General features: G+C 48.8%; 1 protein-coding gene across 1 annotated transcript in view; it reads right to left on the reverse strand.

The window, feature by feature from the left end:
- NKD1 (NKD inhibitor of WNT signaling pathway 1) overlaps positions 1-25,474 on the reverse strand; it is a 91,430-nt gene that overhangs the window by 49,246 nt on the left and 16,710 nt on the right. The window lies entirely within an intron of this gene.

Below are 25,474 nucleotides of genomic sequence, written 5' to 3' on the forward strand. Positions count from 1 at the left end.
CAAGCTGAGGAACAAACAGCAAACATCTACCTGCATAGAACACCAGGAAGGACCCCATCAGCCTCAGCCTAACAATCAGTACCTCAAAAAAGAATTATCAGGTTAATTTAAAAAGAGGCTTCATTCTGGCTGGGCGCAGTGGCTCACACCTGTAATACCAGCATTTTGGGAGGCTGAGGCAGGCAGATCACTTGAGGTCAGGAGTTCGAGACCAGCCTGGCCAACAAGGTTAAACTCCGTCTCTACTAAAAAAAAAAAAAAAAATAGCTAGGCATGGTGGCAGGCGCCTGTAATTCCAGCTACCAGCTACTCAGGAAGCTGAGGCAGAAGAATCACTTGAACCTTGGAGGCAGAGGTTGCAGTGAGCCGAGATTGTGCCACTGCACTCCAGCCTGGGCAACAAAGTGAGACTCCATCTCAAAAAAAAAAAAAAAAAAAAAAAAGGCTTAATCCTAATGGCCACGAACTCATAATGGCAGTAAAGGAGCAAATGGCATTGCCAGGTGGTGTGGGGCCCAGACCATGCCCCCACATGGCCTGAGGCTTGGGTCCTGGCTCTGTCACCTATAGGTTGTGTGATGCTGGGCAAACTAATAAACTTCTTTGTACCTTAGTTTTCTCCTCTGTATGATGGGTAAATGATAATATCTGCCTTGTGGAGTTGCTGGGAGCATTAAATTAGGTCACATTTGTAAAGTGCTTGGAACAATACCTGGTTCCCTAGAAGCACCATATAAATGCTTGTTAAATAAATAAAAATGAAGGTGAATATAAAGTACATAAAGACACACTTGTAATGTAAAAGAAGGATGACCATCCCGAGAAAAAGAAGGATGACTGTTTCTAAACATCTTTAGCATTCGTTGGTTTTAACATATAGGAGGGTGTGAACATATGTGGGGATTTTTTTCTTCCTCCATCAGGCATAGGCCAGACTTACATGAGAATCTGATGTGTTCTAATATTATCTGAACAAACACAAAAGTATCAGTATGGGGAGATGAGGTTGAGCCCAAGAGTTCTGGAAAAGGTTGGGCCTCCTCCAAAAATGGGAAAGCTGGATTGGCAGGAGAGGTCACCTATGGTATCAAGGTCAAAAGAGCATTCAGGGCCAGGCGCAGTGGCTCATTCCTGTAATCCCAGCACTCTGGGAGGCCAAGGCAGGAGGATCACTTGAGCCCAGGAGTTCAAGACCAGCCTGGGAATCACAGCAAGACCTGTCTCTACAAAAAATTTAAAAATTAGCCTGGCATGGTGGCGTGCACCTGCAGTCCCAGCTACTCAGGAGGCTGAGGCAGGAGGATTGCTTGAGCTCAGGAGTGGGAGGCTGCAGTCAGCTGGGATGGTGCCACTGCACTCCAGCCTGGGCAACAGAGCAAGACCCTGTCTCAAAAAGAGAAAAGAAAAAAAAAGAGAAGAGAAGAGAGAAGAGAGAAGAGAGAAGAGAAGAGGAAGAGGAAGAGGAAGAGGAAGAGGAAGAGAAGAGAAGAGAAGAGAAGAGAAGAGAAGAGAAGAGAAGAGAAGAAGAGAAGAGGAGAAGAGAAGAGAAAAAAAGAAAGCATTCAGCAAAGGCCTCCAACATGATCCATTTGCCCACTGCCTTTATAGGGGAGCGTGAACTACCCAGACTTGGGCCACCACCTCTGGTGGGATGAACCCTTGGGGCGGCTCCACTAATTATAGGTCGGAACTAGCAAGGCACAGCCCTGTCTTAATGGTGCCCCCGACCAGGCTGACTAGAGTGGGCTGCAAGTGCCGGCTGCCCAGAGCTTCCACCGTGCAGCACCTCGGGGCATGCTGGGCTATACAAAAGCAAAACCAAACAAAACCCATGAGGAAGGCGTGGGCTTAAAAAGCTCTTTTTCACCACCAGTGAAGTTTAATGCTTAAAAAGGAAGTCAAGAAACTCGACTGGTGCTTGCGTCTGAGGGACTGGTGTGAGGAAACTCATTTCCGTATTCTCTCTACTTTCGTGTCTGTCTGAAATGTTCTACGAGAAATAGTCTTAAAAAGGGGAACTTAGTCTAAAGAACAGGGGCTTGAGTTTAAACCATCTTGGGAGAAGCAGCCAGGCCCAAGGCTCACCAAGAGTCACCCGGGCAACAAGGAAGATCTGAGCACTGGGGTCAGAGAAGACATTAGGTTTCCTTTAGGCACAGTTTGGTCACAGCAAAATAGGAAGACCAAATGGTGTGCCGCACTGACCATGTGCCAGATGCCCTCCCAAGCGCCCCATGTTTATAACTCATTTAATCGTCACAATGACCATGAGGTAGACATTGCTACTTCCCCATTCTACGAACAAGGAAACTGAAGCAGACAGTAGTTAAGAAATTTGAGGCCAGGCGTGGTGGCTCACACCTGTAATCCCAGCACTGTGGGAGGCTGAGGCAGGTGGATCCCTTGAGGTCAGGAGTTTGAGACCAGCCTGGCCAACATGGTGAAACCCCATCTTCACCAAAAATACAAAAATTAGCCGGGCATGATGGCAGATGCTGGTAATCCCAGCTAATCGGGAAGCTGAGGTGGGAGAACTCTCTTGAACCCAGGAGGTGGAGGTTGCAGTGAGCGGAGATCACACCACTGCTCTCCAGCCTGGGCAACAGAGCAAGACTTTGTCAAAAAAAAAAAAAAAAAAAAAAAGAAGAAGAAGAAAGAAACTTGACCAAGTAGCTAAAAAGTGGCAGCCCTGGGATTTCAACCCAGCCTACCTGGGTGCACGAGGCTGAGCTCTAGCCACCCTGCTGAGCTGCTGCTTCATTTCAGCCAAAAGCAGATCTCAGCCCAATGGGGTCAGACGCAGAAACAATGGCAAAACAATGGATTAAAGCTATAGCATCAACAGCATAGCTTTGGCATGGGCTTACTTGCAAGGGCAGACAAGCTGATAACTACCATTAGGGTAGGGTATGTGATCTGTCATTCTAAACTTGTAGTCTCAGTCCCAGTTATTTAAGTTGACTTGAAATCAGCATTTAAATCTTTAAGAAATACTGGTTCCTCTATTAGATATGTAAGTTGAATGAACTGAGCAATAAACAAAATACTGAAGGGTGTACGTTTTCCTTTCCATGTATGAATGTGGCCTGGACATTAAGGAATCCCATCAGTACCAGGGCACCAGCCATTCCCATTTCATTTGCTGTCCACCCGAATCAGCCACACCTGCCCTAAGGACATTTGCGCTAGGGCAGTGGTCCCCAACCTTTTTGGCACCAGGGACCGGTTTTATGGAAGACAATTTTTCCATGGATGGGGGCAGAGGGAGAGGGGTAGGCAGATGGTTTCGGGATGAAACTGTTCCACCTCAGATCATGAGGCATTTGATAGATTTCCATAAGGAGCACGCAACCTGGATCCCTTGTATGCACAGTTCACGATAGGGTTTGCACTCCTGTGAGAATCTAATACCACTGCTGATTTTGACAGGAGGCGGAGCTCAGACGCTCACCTCCTGTAGTGCCACCCAGTTCCTAATGGGCCACAGACCTGTACCCACCCTTGGCCCAGGGTTTTGGGATCCCTGCTCTAGGGGACTCTTTGAGATTCCATTTACTGATTCAACTCTGGACTTAGGTCCATGATACATCCCAGCTGTAGGAGCAGAGGGAAGTCCAGAGGTAAAGCATCTCTCCTTAGTGACCCACACCTTCTTTCAGATCCATGAAGATATATGCCAACCGCAGAGCAATTTTTCCATGTCAGACATAGAAGCCAGAGAACAAAAGTTACCTGGAAAGCCTAGATAATGCTTTTCCCCCCGAAGTAATACAATGTTGGGCTACGTTAATAGAAGTATTACATCTATATTTTGGGAGGTGATGATTCTACTACTTTCTACTAGGTTAGGTGCCACCTGGAAACAAAATTTCATATATAAAGAAAGACATAGCTACACCAGCCTTGCTATTCAAATTGTGGACTGAGGGCTAGCAGTCTTGACATAGTCTAGGAAGTGGTCAGAAATGCAGAGTCTCAGGCCCCATCTACCCTACAAAATCAGAATCTGCATTTTTGCATCATCCCCACACAATTCATATTCACATTCAAGTTTGAGAGACCCTGGTATAGGGATGACCAGAAAGATGACTGCATGATTACAGCTAATATTGATATACCCAGCATGTACCAAGCCCTATTTTAATACATGTGTGTACTTTATATACACACAGCTTTGGAGTCGTGGAGCTGATGGCATAATGGTGAAGGGGTAGGACCTCAAGGAATGAGGGAACCCACGACGACCTGAGAGATGGGATGGAAGAAGCCAGCTTCCTGCCTTCACACAGGGAGAGAATGACTCCCTCACCAGAGGAAGAAGGACAATTCTCCATATTTCTTGAAGGCAGAGCAGGACTAATGACAGGTAGGGCCCAAATTCTCTATCATTCCAGGAGCTAGAGTTGTCCAACAAAGGACAATCAAGGGAGTGAGCTTCCTGTCACAGGAGGTATCCAAGCAGAGGCTGGGAGGCCTTCTGTACAGGATGCACAGAAGAGGATTCCCATTTCACAAGGGAGTCAGTCTTGATGGGTTGAACTTTTCTCTCTAATTGCAAGGCCACGAAGGCGTCTTCTATATCTACTGGGAACCGGAAAGTGGGTGTGCTCCCATTCCCCACCAAAAGCTGCCTGTGGGTTGCTATGGCCTATGACATCCTAGGAAACCTCTGTGGTCTCAAAAGTCAGAGCAGAAGATGGGGCCTATTATTAACCCTTCAGCCCCAGCACCTCCCTCAACCTAGATCCCAGACACGTGGCTCACGGTGGTCCTCAGGTAATAAGCAGAGCTAACTGAGCCCTGGCTGGAGATGGGAGGGGAGGTAGGGAGACAGCCACCCACCCCCCGCCCAAACAAGGAGACGCCTCTGTGACTCAGTGATCCACGCTTTCTCAAACAGGGAAACTCTTTGAAGAAGTCCCCCATCCACTCACCAGTGGGCCACCACCTTGACTAACCAGATACCACTCGCTGGTATCTTCAAGTGACTGCAAGTTTTGCTCTGTTCACAGAAGAACGAGGTGAAAATGAAAAAACTTTGATGGGAATTTGCCCTCTGAAATGTCAAAGGCCAGGGAAATGGACCTGGCGTGGAGGTGGCAGGGCTGAGGGTCAGAGTCTGACCACCGGGGTCAAACTTTCAGCTCCACCCTGGGTGGAGGGTGAATCTAAGACCTCCCTGAGTCTTACTTATATTCTTGTCTGGAACATGAAGATGAGAATAATCCCTGCCTTGTGAAACCTTAGAGCAATGCCTAGCATGCCGTAAGCACCACATCCAATAAACACCAACAGTGGACAGGAACAGAACCCTTGTGAAGAGGGAGCTTTACTGAGTACGTTCGTTAAACGGGGCACAGACTCGATGAAATGACAAACATACAGCGATCAGCACGTCTGTGACACCCAGGGGTCACTCGTTCAATGCTAGCTGTTATCACGGTCCTTCCCACTGCTATCAGTTATTACTATTACCAAATTCCCAATGGAAACAAGACCACAGTGTCACAGACCACAGTGTCCAGCCCAGGAGGAGGAGGTACAGAGAGGAGGAATGCAAGACTCTGAGGGCTGGGGTGGGAATGACTTGGGGCGTGGGGAAGGCCCTGCCTGGGTAAACGCTTGGCGGCTGGATCTTGGAGGCAGCAAGGCCTCTGGAGAGCCAGCTCCACGGCCTCAGAAGTCAGGCCAGCTTTCAGTTCCCGGCATCCGGGCCCCACGTCCCCCATCAGGCCTGCTGCCCAGGGCACTCAGATTCTTCCAAGGCCCAGGATGCATGTCCAAAGCAGCCTCTCAGACTCAGGCCCTGAATTCCTTGGCCGGCAGGGTTCACGTCTCCATGTGGCTGACAGAGCCCAGCTGCCGGGCGCCTTCTCCTCTGCTCCCATCAAGTCCCTGCCAGCCCCTGAGCCCAGGAATTGGAAAGTGCCAGCATCTCCAGCTCCTGCCCCAGCCACGTAATCAGTACACGCACCCGTGAGGGACTTTAGCTATCCCCCTTGGTTCCTCTGCACCTGGACAGTGGCAGGTACTACATGTTCAAAATTGGAATCTAATGACAGGTTTCCCCATCCACCTCCTTTGTGTCCTTCTCCAGGGACTGGAAGGAAATCCCATGAAAGAATAAATTTTACAGAAAAATTAACAAAAAAGAATCCTCTCTGTCCTCCAAAGCAGCATACCCCAAATCTGGCAGCACTCGGACTCCTGAGGACAGCAAGGGAGAATGCCATGCCTGGGCTCGGCAGCAGGTGCCTTCGGCACAGGCCGCCATCTCGGACCTCAGCCAGGCCCACATCTCGGACCTCAGTGTGGGCTCCTGGGCCTCATTACGATCTACAGACGACAGCCCAGAGCCCTCAGATACACAGGTGCTATAGGATAAGTGTAGGGGCGTCAAGAAGCTGCTGTCCACACTCAGAGAGGGCTCAGCAGGGGACATCCTAAATGAAAGAGACCCTTGTTTATCCATGGAAGTCAAGGGAAAGAAACCAAACAGCCCCAGTCGCTCTCAATTCTCCATGTGCCTATGGCCTTGGGTTGCTTATAAGCTGGCTGGAATTTTAATAATTTATAACAATTACCAAGGGCTACTCTGTGCCAGACACCGTGCCACATGCTTTACATTTATCCCCTTTTCAAACCCTTGCGACATCCCTTCTATTATCATACCCATTTTACAGATGAGAAAACTGAGGCACAGGTTAAATAATGCCCCAAAGTTACACATTTGGAAAGTGGCAAAGGTAGGACTTTGCCCAATTCTAGGATCTATGGGCTGGGAAAAGACCCTTCAACCAAACTGGGATAGGCTGATTACATTCATGTACTAATTTGTTCATGCCTCCCTGATTCCACACTCTTTTGGGGGAGCCCTCCCACACTGAGACTGGGCTTAGCCATGTGACTTGCTCTAGCAGACGGGATGGTAGTGAATGTGATACAGAAACTTGATAAGGCACTGGGGAGTCCACTTCCTCTCTCAGACCCTGTCCCTGCAGTGAGAAACGCCTGGCCTTGCCTGCTGGAGGGATAGGACATACACGAGAAGGAGAGGCCAATGGTCCCAGCCAATTCTGATCTAGACCAGGAAACTGTGGCCAACTGTCTTGAAGCATGAGCAAGCCCAGCCCAGATCAACCCAGCCCAGGTCCATACAGCTCCCACCTACCCGCAGATGTGGGAGGAATAACTAAGTCTTAGAGTGGTTTGCAACATAGCAATAGCTAACTGATAGGCCAACTGCATTGCCTGTTCTCTTTTGACACAGGAAAATAACTGCCTGAGAATTAAGAGAGTGAGTGAGAAAGACTTTTAAATCAAAGGGTTTGCTTTAAATGAGGGATTGTCAAAAAGTTACTGTGTTTAGATCAGGATTCAAATTCTAGAATTCTTGACAATACCCATGAAGGGATCAAGCCACATCGGGAGTCACAACTCTATTTGCTCCATCACACCTGTGTCATGTCCCTTAAATGGAACCCTTTATTGATCTGTTCTCCTCTTTTATATACTTAAAAGGCAATGCTCTACCATGTGCCAGGGGACACGGCATCTTTATTCCATGCCAGCCTGACATGAAGCTTCACCTCTGTGTCAGCTCTCCATCATTGTGTAAAAAAAAACCGCTCCTGAACTTAGTGACTTAAAACCATCATTTTACTATCTCTCCTGATGCTTTGGGCAGACTGGCTTCAGCTGGGCAGTCGTGCTGGTAGCTCCTGAGTCTTGTGTGGTTGCAGGGGGAGGAAGGCTGGGGCTGCTGTCATCAGGAGTTTGTCTGGTCTGGAATACCCCAAATGGCTCATGTCTGATGCCTTGGCAGGGGTGGCTGGAAGGCTGGGCTCAGCTGGGACACTAACTGGGACATTGGGAGAACTGGGCCTCTCTCTTGCCATGTTCTGTCTCAGAGCCTCACTCTCCACGTGACCTCTCCAGGTGGTTTCTCCAGCAAGGTAGCTGGACCTCTCATAGGGCAGCTTGGGGCTCTCGAAAGCACAAAAGCAAAAGCTGCCAGGCTTTCTTAGGCGTCCCTCCCATGGCCTCTGTTGGTTAAAGCAGTTACAGGGGACACCTAGATTCCAAGTGGGGAGTAAACTCTACTTCTCAGTGGGAGGGCAACAAGTTGCAGCCACTTTAAGCCACCTAACCTCTCACCTCCTACACACAGCCCCCTCTCCCTAACACCCAAGTCGGTAGCAGCACACAACCTGAAATGGAGCAACGATGCATTTTTTTTTTCCCGGGATGGAGTCTCGCGCTGTCGCCAGGCTGGAGTGCAGTGGCGCAATCTCGGCTCACTGCAACCTCTGCCTCCAGGGTTCAAGCGATTCTCCTGCCTCAGCCTCCTGAGTAGCTGGGATTACAGGTGCCCACCACCACACCTGGCTAAGTTTTCTATTTTTAGTAGTCAGGGTTTCACCATGTTGGCCAGGCTAGTCTCAAACTCCTGACCTCGTGATCCACCCACCTCGGCCTCCGAAAGTGCTAGGATTACAGGCGTGAGCCACTGCACCCAGCCACAACAATGCATTTTTACCCCAATGCACACTGGGCAGCAGGCCTGGGATAGGTCTGCATCATATGCATTGAGTAAACAAATGTTGTATTCCCAGCAGAACCACAGATAATTCGTGGATGAACATCAAGACAAAGGTAGCAGCCTTGGAACCCCAGAATCCCTGCTGTGTCACGAGAGTGCCCCAAGGTTCCATTCCAGAATGAATGTGTGGGATGACCACTGAATGGCAATGTTCCTCTCCCTGCACATACACAGGGATGTCTGGAAGGTATGAGGCAACCACATTCTTTGCAAATACCTCAGTCTGAAAATGGGCACCTGCAAGACAGATTCCCCTGGGAGGGTCCACTTTAGGATATGTGGGAGGGGGCAGCTCTCTCTCAGGGCATTTTGAATCTCATTTTGGCTGGGGCTCTAGGCACAGGCCTTGAGGGACTGTTGTAGGGAGGACAGCCCTGCGAGAGTCCTTAATCATCTAACTAAAACCACGTTCAAGGCATAATTAGCAGACAGCTCCAGATTCATGATCTGAGGCCCACTGACTCTAATGGACTAATTAGGTGAGACATTCTTGGGCAGGCAACGCACTCTGGCCTTCTCAGAAACATCCCAGAGAGCTCAGCAGATCAAGGCTGGCATCTGGTCCATGAGCTGCCTTACAATGGCTGGGCAAAGAGACAAACACATTACTGGGCAAGAACTACACACAGCTTCCAGAGATCAACAAGGCAATCCCTTCCACCCCAGCAGCCCCAAACAACCAATCCTTGCAACATTCAGATCCTGGACACAAAATCCTTTGCTCTGAGCAATCAGCAACATGCTCTCTGCCTCCTGAACCACCCTGCCCTTTCCAAATCAAGGCTAACAGCAATAAAGGGCACTCATGCCTACACACATAATTCTGCCCTCCCCAGATCCCACTCCTCTGTAAGCTAACAGCCACTGAGACCTGCTACAAGACAGCACCTCATCATGCTGGATCGGAAAAATAAATCGCCAGTTCTGTGGAAGCCCCAAAAGTACTCAGGGCCTCAAACCCACCACAGATAGCAGACACTTGCTGTTTAGCCAGTTCTCTCCATCCAAGGTGCCTCTGAGTAAGTGGCAGGGGTCCCACACAGCAATAGGAACTGGCAGAAGGCAAAGCCTTAGCAAACGGAAAGTCTGCATCTTTGGGAAGCCCTCGATGCCTCTGACATAATAGCAGGTACAGGCAGGAATGCAATAGATATGCTGAGTGAGTGCAAGGGAAAGCACCCGAGAGAATGAGAGCACTCAAACCCTGCAGCACTGTTTGCCAAAGGGCTCCCTGGCCAGAGAAGCTTGGGAAACTGGTCCCTAAACTGAAGGAATCCTGAGTAATATGAAAACTCCATATTCCAGATTCACAAGGCACATTAGGACAATGAAGGCTCTGAGAATTCCTGCAGTTAAGGAACTTATTTAATGGGTAGTTGTAGCAATTGTTTCACAACACTAATTTTGCAAAGAACCTTTTTTTCCCCAGAATCTCCAGTGGGATAATATATTTAGGAAATATTGTCCCTGGTAAGCAATACATCATCAGTACAGGGCAGATACCGCAAGCCCCAATCCCATAGGAGCTAAGGAGCTAAGTTATTTAAATAAGTTAAATGGGGGCAGGTTTAATATTTGCATAAGAGGCATATGGAAATACTCTTCATCTCCATGAAGAAATATGCTCTAATTTTTCAGAAAACAACCATTTTGGTTCATCTTTTCTCTTCCATCTTTGATAGCAATTGTTTCCTATGAGAGAAACAGAAACATTTATTTAAAAGCAATATAGTTCTATAAGAAAACCAATGCGCAAAGGCAATGATGAAAAAAAACAGAGAGAAAAATGAGAAACAGGGTTGGTGGGTGCTGCAGGGGCTCTGGGGGACACAGGCCCTGTCCAAGAGCACAGCCACATTCAGCTCCACTTGAATGTTGCCAGGCTAAGAGGTTGATGCCAATGATATTAGCTTTTCCAATTTTTAAAAAGAAGTCAGAAATCTGGAGTTCTGAGTGAAATTCCTCATTTTTAAATGTTGGCTCAAATTGTTTCAAAATTGAAAGGGTCAAACAAAACATTCCTGGGAGCTAGATTCAGCTCACCAGGTTGCAATTTCTGCCAAAAATGACAGAGTAATGCTCATTCAACTGGTGCTGCCACCCGTTTCCCAAGCTTCTCTGGCCAGGGAACCCTTTGGCAAGGGTTTCAGTGCTCTTATTCTCTCGAGTGCTTTCTCTTGCATTCACTGAGTGTGTGTACTGCATTCCCTGCGTGTACCTGCTATTATGCCAGTTGCATTAAGGGCCTCCCAAAGATGCAGACTTTGTCTTTGCTAAGGCACCGCTCTAAGCACTGGGCCCTTGCCTCTCCTTGGGCAGGCCCTGGCATGTGTGGGAAGGGGTGAGCACACAGTGGGAGGCCAGAATGGCCAGTCCATCAAGGGGATCCATCATGGTGTCATGACAACACTCCCTAAGGTCCTTTTCAGAAATAGAATTCATTCTCAAATCAAAACTAAAAACAGAAAGCCCACCTGGAGAGGCCAACGAAGGAAGACATAGTCCACGGGACTGAGAGAGTGCATGCATAGCGGGTTGGGGTGCATGCTTAGTGGGTTAGAGTGCATGTGTAGTGACTAGCCGGTGGGACCAAGACAGTGCGTGTGTGGCTGGTAGCCTGCGGGACTGAGAGAGAGCATGTGTGTAGCAGGTTAGGGTGCGTGTGTAGCAGGTACCCATGGGACCAATAGAGTGCATGTGTAGCAAGTAGTCTGTGGGACCAAGACAGTGCATGTGTGGCAGGTCAGAGTGCGTGTGTAGCGGGTAGCCCGTGGGACTAAGACAGTGCATGTGTGGCGGGTTAGAGTGTGTGTATAGCGGGTAGCCCACGGGACTAAGACAGTGCATGTGTGGCGGGTTAGAGTGGTAGAGGGTAGCCCGTGGGACTGAGAGAGTGCATGTGTGGCGGGTTAGAGTGGTAGTGCGTAGCCCATGGGACTGAGACAGTGCATGTGTAGCAGGTTAGAGTGCATGTATAGCGGGCAGCCCACAGGACTAAGACAGTGCATGTGTAGCAGGTTAGAGTGCGTGTATAGCGGGCAGCCCGTGGGACTGAGAGAGTGCATGTGTAGCAGGAACACATGCACGATGATGGCCTTATTAGACCCTCATAACAGCCCATGTGATATGTGACTGAGGCTTTATTTAAATGTTTCTTTCTTTCTTTTTAAAGGTGAGGCTCATGGATGTCAAGTGACTTCTCCAGGTGATCATAGTGACATTTGCATTCCCAGAGACAAAAGCAGTCCCTGATGAGATAAGGCAGTGACTGAGACATAGCCAGTGGTCTTGCATCCAGGCCAGCCAGCTACTAAGCTGCCCAGGAGAACTACAGGCTGCAGAAGGCCTCCTGATCACCTGCAGAATCATAGGAGACGGAATGCTGCTCTCACATATTTCTCAGACGCTGACTGACAGACACTGCAATATGAGAAATGTACACAGTGTGGGTATCTGATCAGAACCTGGGTGTGAGTCTCTCAGCAGAGCACTAGTAGATCCCCAGGGGAACATCACTCCACACAGTAAAAGAGGCAGAATCTTCTGGAACATGGAGCTGGACATGGCCAGCTGAAGAAGCAGAAGCCAGCAGAAAAGGAGGCTCAGGTACCAAGGGCACCTGCAAAGGGAACAACAACTCACGCTGGTACTATGGCAGAGATGGCTACCTGCCCCCAAATATTCCTGCTTCCTCCTCCACAGTGTAGAGTTGTCAGCAGAAGGTAGCTGCCCAGATGGGACTACATTTCCCAGCACCTCTTTCATCAGGGTGGGGCCATGTGATTAGTTCTCACCAATGGAACATGAGCAGAAGTGGTACAGAATGATTCACAGTCAGGGATCTTAAGCAGTGGGAAGACTTCTTCCACTCTCCTATTCCCCTTTCACCAGGTAGAAGCAGAGAACTCAGAGGCTCTCACAGATGATCAAGCCACAAAATGGAAGGAGCCGGGACCACTAAATCACTCATTTTCCAACCAAGATACCTGTTTTGGACTGGTCCACGAGTGATAAACAAAACTCTAAACTTCAATGTCAAGGTGTCTTTACTACAACAACCAGAGTTGCCCCACCTGAAACACAAGTGGAAAGAAAGAAGAATACATGGGTCAAGAAAATAAGTCCTCACTGGAGTAAGAAGCTCAAGGCAAAAGCAATACAGGAAAAAATCCATCTGCTAAATCAGATCAGTCACCACCTCCTACATACAATGCCTCCCACCTGAATGCCTCTACATAAAGGTCAACTTTAAGACCCCTGGGTGCTTAGCTATGCCTACCCTGATTAAGAATGGCTTACAAAGACAAATGCTGTGTGATCTCATTTATATGTGGAATCTAAAATGGGCAAACTCAAAGAAGCATAGTGGAACGGTGGTTGCCAGAGGCTAGGGAAAGGAGGAAATGGAAAGGGGTGATGGCCAAGGGGTACAAAGTTTCAGTTATGTAAGATAAACAGGTTCTGGAGATCTACTGCACAGCATTGTGCCTATAGCTAACAGTACTCCATTATATATTTAAAATTTTCTAACAGGGCAGATCTTAAGTGTTCTTTCTCTATCTCTTTCACACAAATAATAATAATAAAAAGGGCAGGAGGAAACTTGGGTAGATTATAGACATGTTTATGGCCTTGATGGTAGTGGTGGTTTCATGAGTGTACGCTTATTCCCAAACCCATCAAGTTGTATATATTAAGTATAACTTTGTACAAGTCAATCATATCTCAATAAAGTGATTTTTTAAAATAAAGAATGACATATGAAAACTCATTTAGGGAAAAAAGAAGGTTATTTACCAAATATACTCTACCCACCCAGCCAACAACCCTCCGCTGGGAAGGTATTCCTACTATCGCCATCAACAAGTGAGGGCCACAGGGTCAGGAGGTGTAGTGACTTGGCCAAGGTCATGAAACTGGTAGAGGCAGAGCTTGGTTTTAACTTAAGACCCTATTCCTTCCTCCAACTCAACCTGTTCTGAATTTGTATCATTTCCCACAAATCACTTTCTGCCTTGTATAGGGCCAGACAGGTATGGTGGCCTCCCCAGCACAATGGGCACCTCCTGAAGGCAGGGACTCAGGCCATCCATCAGTGCAGTCTCACAGGGCCCAGCAGGGGCCTCTCATCACTGACTGCAGGGAGTCACATGCTGCTTGACTTCATGCCCTCACCTGTTGATGGGGATGGTAGGAATACCTTCCCAGTGGGTCACTGGGTGGGTGGACAGAGTATACTTGGTAAACAACTTTCTTTTTTTCCCAAAATGAGTTTTTATAAGTCATTCTTTAAAAAAAAAAAAAAAAAAAAAGCACTTTATTGAGACATGATTGACTTGTAAAAAGCTATACTTATTTAATATATACAACTCAAGGAATTTGGGGATAAGGGTACACCCATGAAATCATCACCACCGTAAAAGCCACAGGCATACCCACAATCTCCCCAAGTTTCCTGCAGCAGCTCTTAAGCCAAATTCTGATGCATTTTCAGGATACTCAGGAGGCTTACACCCCAAATCCTGTGCTCTAACCCAGCTCTCTCCACCAAGGATAATCAGAAACATAACAAAAGGCACTGCTTCCACTTCTGAACAATCACCATTTGATCACAGCAATCTGGCTATGGATGGATAATCTTATGAGTCATTCATTATCAATTATTTAAACCAGGAATTACCATCACTAGGGGTTGCAACTTCTTCGCTATCTGGAGGAGGAGAGGAGAGGGAGTGACTGAATGTCTTCATGTAATTGGACGTGGGGGTGAGTATAGCTGCTCCTCGCAGCTCTGCTCTGAGGCTTGCGAAGGCAATACCCACATCTGCCCGCCACCAAGCCTCCATCTGTCCAGGGCCTGTTCAGGGCCTGGGTGGGACCCTCAGGAGAGTAAAGGCAAATTAGCATATAGTCCCAACAAAAGGCAGGAATAAGCCAAGAAGGTAGCAATCAATTCTGGGAACTCAGAATCTTCTAGAATATTCTTGAGCCCAGGTAGGAGGCTTGGTGGGCTCTGCAGCCCAGATGCTCCCCTACGGCAGGGTTTCTCCACCTTGGCACTGTTTACATTTGGGACCAAGGTCATTCTTTGTTGCAGGGGGACGTCCTGTGCACTGCAGGATGGTTGGCAGTATCCCTGACCTCCACCCACTAGAGGCCAGCAGCACCCCCCACCCAGCCATGACAATGAGGGATGTACTCAGACATCCTGTGTCCTGTGCACTGCAGGATGGTTGGCAGTATCCCTGACCTCCACCCACTAGAGGCCAGCAGCACCCCCAACCCAGCCATGACAATGAGGGATGTACCCAGATATCGCCAAATGTCCTGTGCTACCATGGAGAATCCCTGCTCCAAACGATGCAACAAATGGTGGCCACGCCAGAATTTAGGCCTGGTGTTTTCCCGTTTTCCATTTTCTCCTATCTGGATTTTTATGTGATATGTCTCCATTTTTAAAGTTTGGCAATTAATTAAATATTTTTATGCTGCGAGAGCCAAAAAGCATGTGTACAGGTCACTGGCCAGAGCCTCCACCAAGCCCTCTGCTAAGTCCAGATGGAAAATGAAAAAGCACATAACCCACTTCTCAGTGTTCGAGCTCCTGAATTCAAGAGCAAGTCTGTCCCCACGGCCCTGGGAAGGAGCCCTGGAAAGGGAGGCCCATGTTATTTCTGGGGGGGATATTGCCACAAGATCGCCTGTCAAAGGGGCTTTTCAAATCCCTTCTCCCAGGAACACAGACAACTCCATTTGTTCTTTCTCCCCCAAAATACAATTACCCTCATGCTGATGTTCTGAAAGCCAGGCCCTAAGCCGGCTCTGGCCTATGAAGCAAACACTTATGAACCACCCGCCTATAAAACCAGCCAGCCTCTGGGCACTGGTGAATCTTTTAGTGCCAACATTACCCCAGAAGACTGGCTTCCCTATCTCTCAGCCCCTAGTTAAAGAACTTGATCTGAGCAAGTTTCCTTTCCTTCCAGCGAAAATCTGGGTTACTAGGGGGAGGGCAGTAGAGAATCTAATAAATCTTAGAATATACTTCTTGGCTAAAGGGAAAAAAAAAAAAAAAACACCTACTTACTGGTGTCATGAAACAACTTTCCAGCTCTCTCAGAAGACAGCCGGGTTCAGAAGTTACTATTGTATTCAAGCTGTATTAAATCAAGCTGTGAGAAGCACCAGGGTTATGCTTTTAAAGAATGCCCTGAGCCAATTCTGATGTTTAAAGGGAAAAGGAAAAAGTTTCCAAGGCTTCCATAAATTCCAAGGAGAGGAAGTTTCAAACTTGGGTGTTCACAGACCATGGCCCCCACATGGAAACAGCTTGGTTTCATGTATTTGGTTTTACTGTTCAAACTTTAGGGTCTTTTAACTTTTTATTTTTACAGGGCTCAGAAGAAAAGGGAGAGGGAGCCATTTGCTCACCAGGTGCCAAAGAAAACCCAAGCGCCTCCCTCAGAGGGCCTCTGCCTAGGACGACAAGGAGGCAAGGATGTGGGGAGGGGACCCCCTGGCTCCTGGCACGCCCCAGGCACAGCTCCTCCTGCCCGCTAGAGGCCAGGCCTGCGAGGCCGGCTGCTAATGAACTCCAATAAGATCAATCCAAGGCGAGACCAAGCTGCACTGCCATTCGGCCACGCCTGGGCCTCGGCCACCAGCAGCAGGAGGAGCAAAATGGAGAGTTTCCAAAAACACAATGAGGCCCAGCCAAGTCCCAAGGAATCCTAAATTTAGTCCCTGGGGGAAGACGGCTGTGTCGACTCAGCCAGGACACCAGTGAGGCCCAGCATCCTTTGAAAATGTCAACCAAACTAAACAGGCCCTCCCAGGACACCTCAGCCCCCAGTTCTGACTCACACCCACATTTCCAATCCTTAGCCCCCACTGTCCAAGGCCTGTGTACCTAGGAGGTTGAGCAAGACAAGGGAGGTATACCCATTTGACAGGAGAGAAAATTGAGTCCCAAAAGAGGTAGTGGTGAGGTAGAATGAACACAGGCAGTCCTGCATTTGGATCCAGCATCAAGTTCTATCACCCAATATCCATGTGACTAGGAAGAAGGCATTCTGCCACTTGGAGCCTCAGTTTTACCATCTGTAAAATGGGAATGAGACTATTTGAAAAAGTACTGAAAAGACATAAAATTTTAAAATTTCTATGTATATATAGGCACACATGCATTATATATACATACATATATGTCATATATGTGTGTGTTAAAAAGAGACTGCTGGGCTGCACCCCAGACATATATAGTCAACAGCTGTTGTTTGTGCCAGCTCAGCACCCTCACCCCGCCCCCGCTCCCCTCTCAGCCCCTGTGGCTGAGGCCAGCCCAACTCGTTTCCGTGAGAGTTCTCAGACACCTAACTGAATCAGAATCACCAGGAGCTGAACCCAGGTTATTCAATTTTCCCCAAGCTATTCTAATACACAAGAGACAGTTTTAGGAACAGCTGCCAGATAAATTCAGAAGATCCAAGTGGCTAAGCTCAGAGAGGGTGCGACCCTCCTCCTAGCCCTCAGGAAGCGGTACATCTGCAAAGGGTCTCAGATTCTAAATGGCTGTCAGGGTGGGACCCTCTCCCAGCTCTGAGCCAAGATGCAGAACCCAGAAGGGGAGGTCCTGAGGGGCAGAGACCAGCAGAACTCTGATCTGACCCTAGAAAGCACTTGCTGGCTCTTTACCCCGCAGCACCCGGCTTCACACTGCAGGGCAGGTCAAGGGGATGAAGAAGAGCCCAGAGGCTCCAAAGAGCCTCGCTTTAACCTGATGTGGGGAGGAGGAACAGGGAATGTCCACCCGCCCACAGGGCAACTTCAGCATCAGGAGGTCTCCATAGCAACCCTCCAGCTGGAGTCACTGAGCCACCTGGAGACCAGACAGGGTGCAGGGGGGCACCACAGGGATTGAGATTGGGTGGTGCTGAAGGTAGAGGTGCAGGTTCCAGCAAAGAAAGAAATAACAAAGACCTTCCCATGGCGGGGAAAAGACTTCCAGAAAGGACTTTCTTCTTGGAGGGAATGATAATTAGTCATAAGAGCAGCCTTACTGAGCACCTCCAGGCCACACAGGTTCACCAATTCACACACCAACTCCAGGAGGAAGGTTCAACTACTAGTTTCGCTTTACAGATGGGGAGACTGAGGCCTCAGAAACATTAGGAAAGTTGCCTACCTTTGCACAACTGCTAGGCAGCAGGCCCAGAACTCAAATTCATCTGATTCCAGAGCCCACTCTCCCACCCTCTTCTGCACGGGGCAGGTCAGCACCCCTTCCAACCTCATGATTCCGTGGGCTCCAGAGACTGACTTTGGTCAGCACTCTTTCTAACCTCCACATCTCCTGGGCTTGAAAGAAACTGGCTTTGGATCTGTCTCTGTCGGACTCAGGGACAAGCTCAAGCCCAGACACCGTGCTGCACCTAAGCTGGGTAAGAAGACGAACCATAGGGGTGGTGAGCACTCATTTTTGGAGATGGGCGAACTGGTACAGAGAGGATTTCTCTGATTCCCAGAGTCCCACAGCAGATCCCCTGAACCCCTCCCCACCAATCTGCCACCTCCCCTGAGTTAGAGCACAAAAGACAGGGCAGAGCAGACAACTCCACCACCCCCAGCCATCAAGCCAGGCCCACGTGACACACGGGGCTCATTCCCCAAAAAAATCCAAGATGGAAGCAACTAACCCCACCCTCTAGTTTACAGACAGGATAGCTGAAGCTCAGAGATTGAAAGAACTTGTCCAAAGCACGCAGCAAAACAATTTCATTCTCTAAGAATTAACAGATGCCTATATGTGTCAGGCCCTGTGCAAGGCCATGGAGCCCCAGGAGTTAATGACAATATCCTGCCCCCTGCCACCAGAAGGGTGACAATACCCTGCCCCATGCCACCACAGGTTAATAACAATATCCACAACTCCTTGCTGTTCCTGTGGGAGGTGAGCAGTAACCCAACTGCCACATAAATAAGTCACAAATGACCAACAGTGGTGAGCATTCCAAGGAGGCAGAAGGAACAGGATGTTAGGAGAGGGAACCACAGTGAAAGCTGCTCCGAGGCACATGTGAGAGCTCCATCCTGGAGGGTGAGCTGGGGAGAACAAGGGAGAGTACTGGGAAGCATCTTCAGCTGCAGGAACAGAGCGTGCAAAGGCCCCGAGGTGGGCGTGTGATGGGTGTGTTCCAGAAGGGAGCAGGGCGGCTGGGACGGAGTGAGGGGAAGGGTGGCCGGGGATGAGAAGCAGGAAAGGGGCAGGTTGTGCTCAGCCTTATGGACCATAGGAAGGAATTTAGATGTTCCTCTAAGGACTGTGGAAAGCCGCAGTAGAGATTCAAGTAGGAGAGGGAGTGGATCCCATTGGGTTCTGCAAAGTCAGCCCGGCTGAAGCAGGGAGAAGAAATTCAGAGGCTGTTGGAGTCCTCCAGGAGCAACAGGATGATGGCTTAGAAGAAGATGGGGACCATGGTGAGCAGTGAGCAAATCTGAGATTCACAGAGTCATAGATTGACGAAAGGTGTCCATCTGGCAGCTCTGCAGGGAAGGAAGGGGAGGAGTTAGGAATGACTCCCCAGGATGCCACTCTGAGGAACAGATGAACGGAGAGCCCTTTACTGGGACTGGGAGATTGGGAGCGCAGATGGGTCCCAAGAGTTGGTGGGGAAGGTTGCTTCCGACAGGCTGTTTGGGTGTGTGAGCGGCAGTGAGTGGAGGGCACCCAGGTCTTCGGAGCACTTGAAACTCCCAAGGTCCCTACCAACCCCCAAAGCCTTCATGTGCACAAACCCTGGTTCCACCAGGCCGTGTGGCCGGCTGCTGGTCCTCATCCTGGCTGCACTGCTGACCTGCCGCTCTCCGGATCACGTCTCCCCACAGGAGGCAGAGACCTGGCCTCTGTGTCTCTCAAATGGTGATCTCCAAAGACAGAATTTGGGTTTGTTATTGGAGGGCTGCCACTTGCAGCCCCCTAGGCCAGAGCCCATGTCACTGACAATTTCCAAGGCCTTGAAAGGGACCTTTAATCCAACTGTCTGTGTTGAGCAGGCCATGGGCAGCCCCTCCTTCCCCTCCACTTTCCTCTCAGCTCTCCCTTCGAAGGCAGCCCCAGGGAGGAGATGTCCAGCACAGCCTGGCCCTGACAGCGGGACAGTCGCACACCCAGGAGGGTCTGCCATGAGCCCAGTGAAGGCTACCACCAGCCAGCCCTCAGTGCAGAAGCCTCCCTGTGCCTGGCGCAGGGCTGCTATGGCTGGGGTGGGAGCTGCATAACTCCAATACCTGCCAGCCACATTCCACCCTCAGCACAAGGTGCTGCACAGATGTTACAGCACTCCCGGCAACACATTTCCCAGATGGAAAAACCAAGGCTAATAGACATGGTCACTCCATAGATCCTGGGAGTGGAAATCCTACTCCGTTCTGCCTCCAAAGGCTGGCCGAGCTTGTCACATAGCACGTGAATAATAACTGTCCTATGTATCACCTGCTTTCTGTGGCTAGCTATGGAGCTAAGTGTTTCACGGGCATTCTCATCTGATCTACACAACAGCTTCATGGGCTAAGCACCATTTTCACTCCCACTTTATGGATGAAGAAACAGAGGCACAGAGAGGCTAAGGCACTCGCCCAAAGGTCACACAGCTAGTAAGTGGCAGGGCCAGCATCTGAATCGGGCCTATCTCTGGGGCCAGTACAGTGTATCTCAGTTCCCATTATCTTCCCTCTTCATACAGAGCCTGTGTAGACCATAACATTTTAATACCACAGGTATTCTGTGGATCTGTTTATATACTGGATGTATATCTGTGTTTTATACTTAAAAAGACTAAGACTCCTTTGCCCCCCAAGAACCAATTTCTGCCTCCATGGGGTCAACATCATCCCCATGGACTCAAGGCCAGTGCTGTGTGACAGGAACAGAATACAAGCCACACATGTAATTTTAAATGTTCTAATAGCCACATTAAGAAACAAAGAAACAGGTGACATTAATTTTAACAATGTTATTTAAGCCAATATATCCAAAATACCGACATTTCAAAATATTATCGTTATATGTGATTTTTTTTAATTATTAATAAAAAAGTTGACATCCTTTTTCCCTTTCTACGTTAAGATTTTGAAATCCCCTGAGCACTCCCAAACCAGACCCGCCCTATTTCAAGCGCTCAGTGGCTGCATTAGGATAGAGGCTGCCATGGTAGGCAGTGCCCGCCCAGCTCCAACCACTCTGCTAAAGCAATGTGCCGGATCTTCCCCAAAACTCCTGAAAAATCCATCTATGCAGGACTTCCTCCATCCAAGGAACCCCATCACTCCTAACCAGAGGGTTCCACTTAATAAGTTCTTGGACCTCCTACAGACAAGACACCATGCTAAAAAGCTCACAAGATACAACAAGGAGTAAGAACTGGCCTCTGCCCTCAAGCAGCCTGCAATCTAAGTGGGAGTTGAGGAGTGAAATAATTACCAACCCTACCGCACACCAGGCTCTGGGGCTTCTCACCCATTCTCTTAATCTTCATACTCATCCTGAGATATGGGTTCTATTATTACCATCCCATTTTATTGGTAAGGAAATTGAGGCTTGACAGACCATGGATCTTGCCCAGGGTCTACCTATTTGACTTGGCCAACCCAGGGCAGAACAAAGGAGATGTTAGCAAAGCCATGTGGAAGCTTTTAAGAACAAGGAGGGCAGCTTCAGGGAGGGCTTCAGGGAGGGTGTGAGTGAACTTGGAGGCAGCATGAAAGGGAAGAAGGAAGCAGAGAGCCAAGGATAAAGCAGGCGTGTATGTATTTGCAGGGAACACAGAAGAAATAAGTGCATTTCTGATGGACGAAACTGCACAAGCAGAACCTTGGAAGCAGGAAAAGAGGCCAGAATTCTGGGCGCTAAAATGCTGTAGCATGAAGCTGGTGCACAGGGCATGGTATGAGGAGAGTCCAAGTTCAATCACCCAGTCATGGGAAAGCATCCACTGCCCAACCCACAGACCATAATGTCAGCGGAATCTGACTTCCCAAAATATTTATCAGAAGGCGCTGGGCACCAGACTCCATTCTGTAAACCTGGATGCTGTTCCAAAGCTGAGACGATAGATCTCCCAGAGAACCAGATAAACTCTCCCTCACATTCTAAATAACGAAAGGAAGGCGGGGAAGAGAAGGAGATAAATCAACCTTCTCCGACCGCCCAACTTAAAGGGATTATGGTCAGAAGCAAGACAGGAGCAAGGAGGCCATCTCCTTATCAGGCACACGGCTGCTCCAGACACAGACAAAACTTCTAGCATGCATCCTTCTTCCATGTTGAGGGAGAGAAGCACCCAGTCCTAATACACAGAGGTCAGACCCATCCTCCGGGGGCAGAATTTCAAGCCAATCTGTTTCCCCTTAATTTCCAAGAGAGAACAGTCCCTTCTATGTACAGAGGTGCTGACTGGAGCTCAAAGAATGAGGCCCATAAATCTCCAACCTGCTAAGGAGGCCCAGATTTCAAACCTCCCAGTGCGCCGGCCCCGTTGCACTCAAAGGCACAAGCAAAGGAAGCTGTGGGATGAGTAGATTCAGGAATGTGGATGAAGGAAGACCCCTCTCTCTCGCTGCCAACGATCACCATAGACATTACGGACTGAATAAATGAGGAAGCGCTTGACACAGGTGCTCTCACTTAATCCTCCTGAAAGCCCATGAGGCAGGTCCAGCTGTTATCCCCAGTTTACAACAAGAAATGACAGAATCACATGGCCGGGAAATGGCAGCACCAGCTCTAACCTGGACTTCCTGTGTCTCCAGCTGGGGCCCCCCATAGGCTGGCCTACCACTCTCAGTTTCTTCCCCTCTCTGATATGCGGTCCTGGTTTCAAGCCCAGTGCTAACCACCTCTCTTCCCTGTTCAACACCCTTAGGCTTCCGTGTGCTTGCAAAATAAGCCCCAAATCCCCAGAGATGGTTAAGAAAAGGTAGGCAGGTGCTCAGGGGCCCCCCAGGCCTCCGCAAGCCAACTCATGTCACCCACTCCCAACTCCAAAAATGCAGCCCACCCTCTCAAGGGGCCCATCCAAGAAGCGGGCTTTCTGGCATCATATTTTCCTCCCACAGAACGTGAGAATAAAGGGCTCTTTGCTTGTCTCCTGAAATAACTGGCTCTCGCCATAAAGCAATCTTCTGCCCAGTAAAAATATTTCTGTAAAACTTGGTAACTCTATCTGCGGTTCCTTTTCTGAAAGTCAAAAATCTTGGGGAGTGAAATATGGCAGAGGCCGGCTTTATGACAAGCTCATGAAGTCATGTCTACCCGAGACAGGCCCTCCTTAACACTGTGATTAATTTGCTGTTAACCACAGGGACTCTGTGTCTTAATATACTCAAAGCAAACCACCAGTTCATATTTCTACCAGAACAATACCCACCACCCCAGACCTGGTGTCCAGCCAGGCAGGTAGCGGAGCCATGGCTGGGATTTGGGGCTGGAAAGGACTCATTTGAGATCGGGGACTCTGCCAAAGGGCCGTAACACACAAGGGAGCTGTCACCTGTGGCCTGTCCTTGGCCAAGGAGGAGGTACAGCTTATAAAGTAAGTGAGGGGTGTCCCGAGAGCAGAGTGTAAAAGGCACTCACAGCTAAACCAAACTAACTCCAAGACACGTAGAGAAGCCCCTAAAACCTCCCTAGGGCTGGGTTTTCCCATCTATAAATGGAGAGCAATCGTCTCAGGGGAACTCCTGAGCAATCAAATGTGATGTCCCCTCTCAACATCTTCTTCCGACAAACGGCAATCACGCCCCTTCCAGGTGCTATTTTCAGCCCCAAAGAAATGGAGATGGGTTTACCGGGAATCTTCCAGAACACAGCAGCAGATCCAGAGGCCTTAAAGGGCTACTGAGTACGTCTGCTGGGTGCTCACTGCATGCTAACACTTCAATGGCCATATGCATTACTTCATCATTTAATCTTTGAAACAACTCCAAAGGTGGGCATTCTGTTCCTCTTTTTATAGGTAAGAAAACTGAGGCCCAGCGTCAACACAGGTCACTATAAACCCAAGTCTGAAGCCTGGTCCTAAGCTCTATGCACCCCTCAAATTGGGAGATCACATAGGGAAAAAGGAGTGAAGTAATGCAATTAAGTCTTAAAAAAAAATAATAAAAGACCATAAAAACTAAAACGGGAGTTCCTAACCTGGGGCCATGGGTGCCCTGAAATTGGGATGACAGATGTAAGAGCATTTATCTAAGGAGAGAGACACAAGAGATTTGGTGGATTCCCAGAAGGGTCTTGTTACTCACTCCTTGAGGTTTAAAAATCATCAACCTATGATCATCATAGAGAGGTCAGAAGCTTGAAAGGAAGGCTGTAACCCAGGTGGGCTGCATGGAGGAGGTGGCAAACCACCTAGGCTCTTCCAAGATCCAATGGCAATGGGTGGATCAATGGTCAGCCACCTAGCTGCCCTGTCCTTACCCAGCCTTGCCAGCTGCTGACCAGAGCCTTGTTCAGTGATTCTGATTCCAAGGACGAGGCTGTCCACAGCTGTTGGCTCCACCCACACAGTGTGCTTTCTACTGCCTTCTCCTCTCAAGACAGTTTCTCATTAGAGAGGTTCAAGGGATGCAGGGAAGGGGGTGATCCCAGCCTCCACTCCAGGACAGGCATGTGACCCAGGACTGTCAGAGGCACAGGGATGGGTTCTGGGATGCGACTCAAGTCAAAACAATGGGAGCTCTGCCTGGGTTTTTGCTGGAACTTTCTTCTCTAACAACTGAAGCTGGAAGTCTGGACTACTGGGAGCCAAGTTGCCATTACCTGGGAAGGGTGTGCCTAAGGATGAAGCCAATCTAAAAGAAAGCAGAGATGAAGACACAGAGTGCTGTCCTGGGACACAGTTTGGGCTGGAGGATCCAGCTGTAACTGAAGTCCACTCCCTGGTTACACAAGCCAAGAACTTGACTGTATGAAACAGTTGACATGGGCTTGAAATCCAAAAGGTCCCAACGGATCCACAGAGAAAGGTCGCACCTACTTAACCCACAAGCTCCCCCTGAAGCTGTTTTCCTCCTCGATTTTGTAGACACCAGCCAGAGGGAAAAACTCCAGCTTTGCCAGAAAAATAGCAGAGCCACACCTGGTGATTGTATCAGGATGTGCAGTGTGCGTCGGGGGCACAGGGGGAGGGGTGGAAGCAGAAATGCACACTGTTGCTGTAAAGCCGACCAGAGGCAGAAGCCCACAAATGATCTAAATGCCCAGCAGTAAGAAATCAATGCAATGATGGTCTATCCTTATAACAGAAGGCTTGATAGCCATGAAGAACAATAAGATTATACATTCTGATATGAAATGATTTCCAAGATAAGTTTAAAAAGTTATGTATTAAGAAAGCAAGGTGCGGAGACAGATGTATACATGAATCTTAAATCAAAAGAAAATATTTAAAGTCTGTATCACTTTTCATTGTAGTTGTTGTTGAGAGACATGGTCTCGCTCTGTCACTCAGGCTGAAGTGCAGTGGTGTGAACATGGCTCACTGCAGCCTCGAACTCCTGGGCCCAAGCCATCCTCCTGCCTCAGCCTCCTAAGTAGCTGGGACTACAGGCACACATCACAAACCTGGCTAGTTTTTTGTTGTTACTGTTGTTGTTTCAAGAGATGGGGTCTCGCTACATTGCCCAGGCTGGTCTCAAACTCCTGGGCTCAAGCAATCCTCCCACTCTGGCCTCCCAAAGTGCCATAATTACAAGCATGAGCCACTGCACCTGGCTTATATATCACTTTTTTTTTTTTTTTTTTTTTGAGATGGAGTCTCACTCTGTTGCCCAGACTAGAGTGCAGTGGTGCAATCTCAGCTCACTGCAAGCTCC

This window comes from Symphalangus syndactylus, chromosome 11 (assembly GCF_028878055.3).
Source record: "Symphalangus syndactylus isolate Jambi chromosome 11, NHGRI_mSymSyn1-v2.1_pri, whole genome shotgun sequence".
In the NCBI taxonomy this organism is placed as follows: domain Eukaryota; kingdom Metazoa; phylum Chordata; class Mammalia; order Primates; family Hylobatidae; genus Symphalangus; species Symphalangus syndactylus.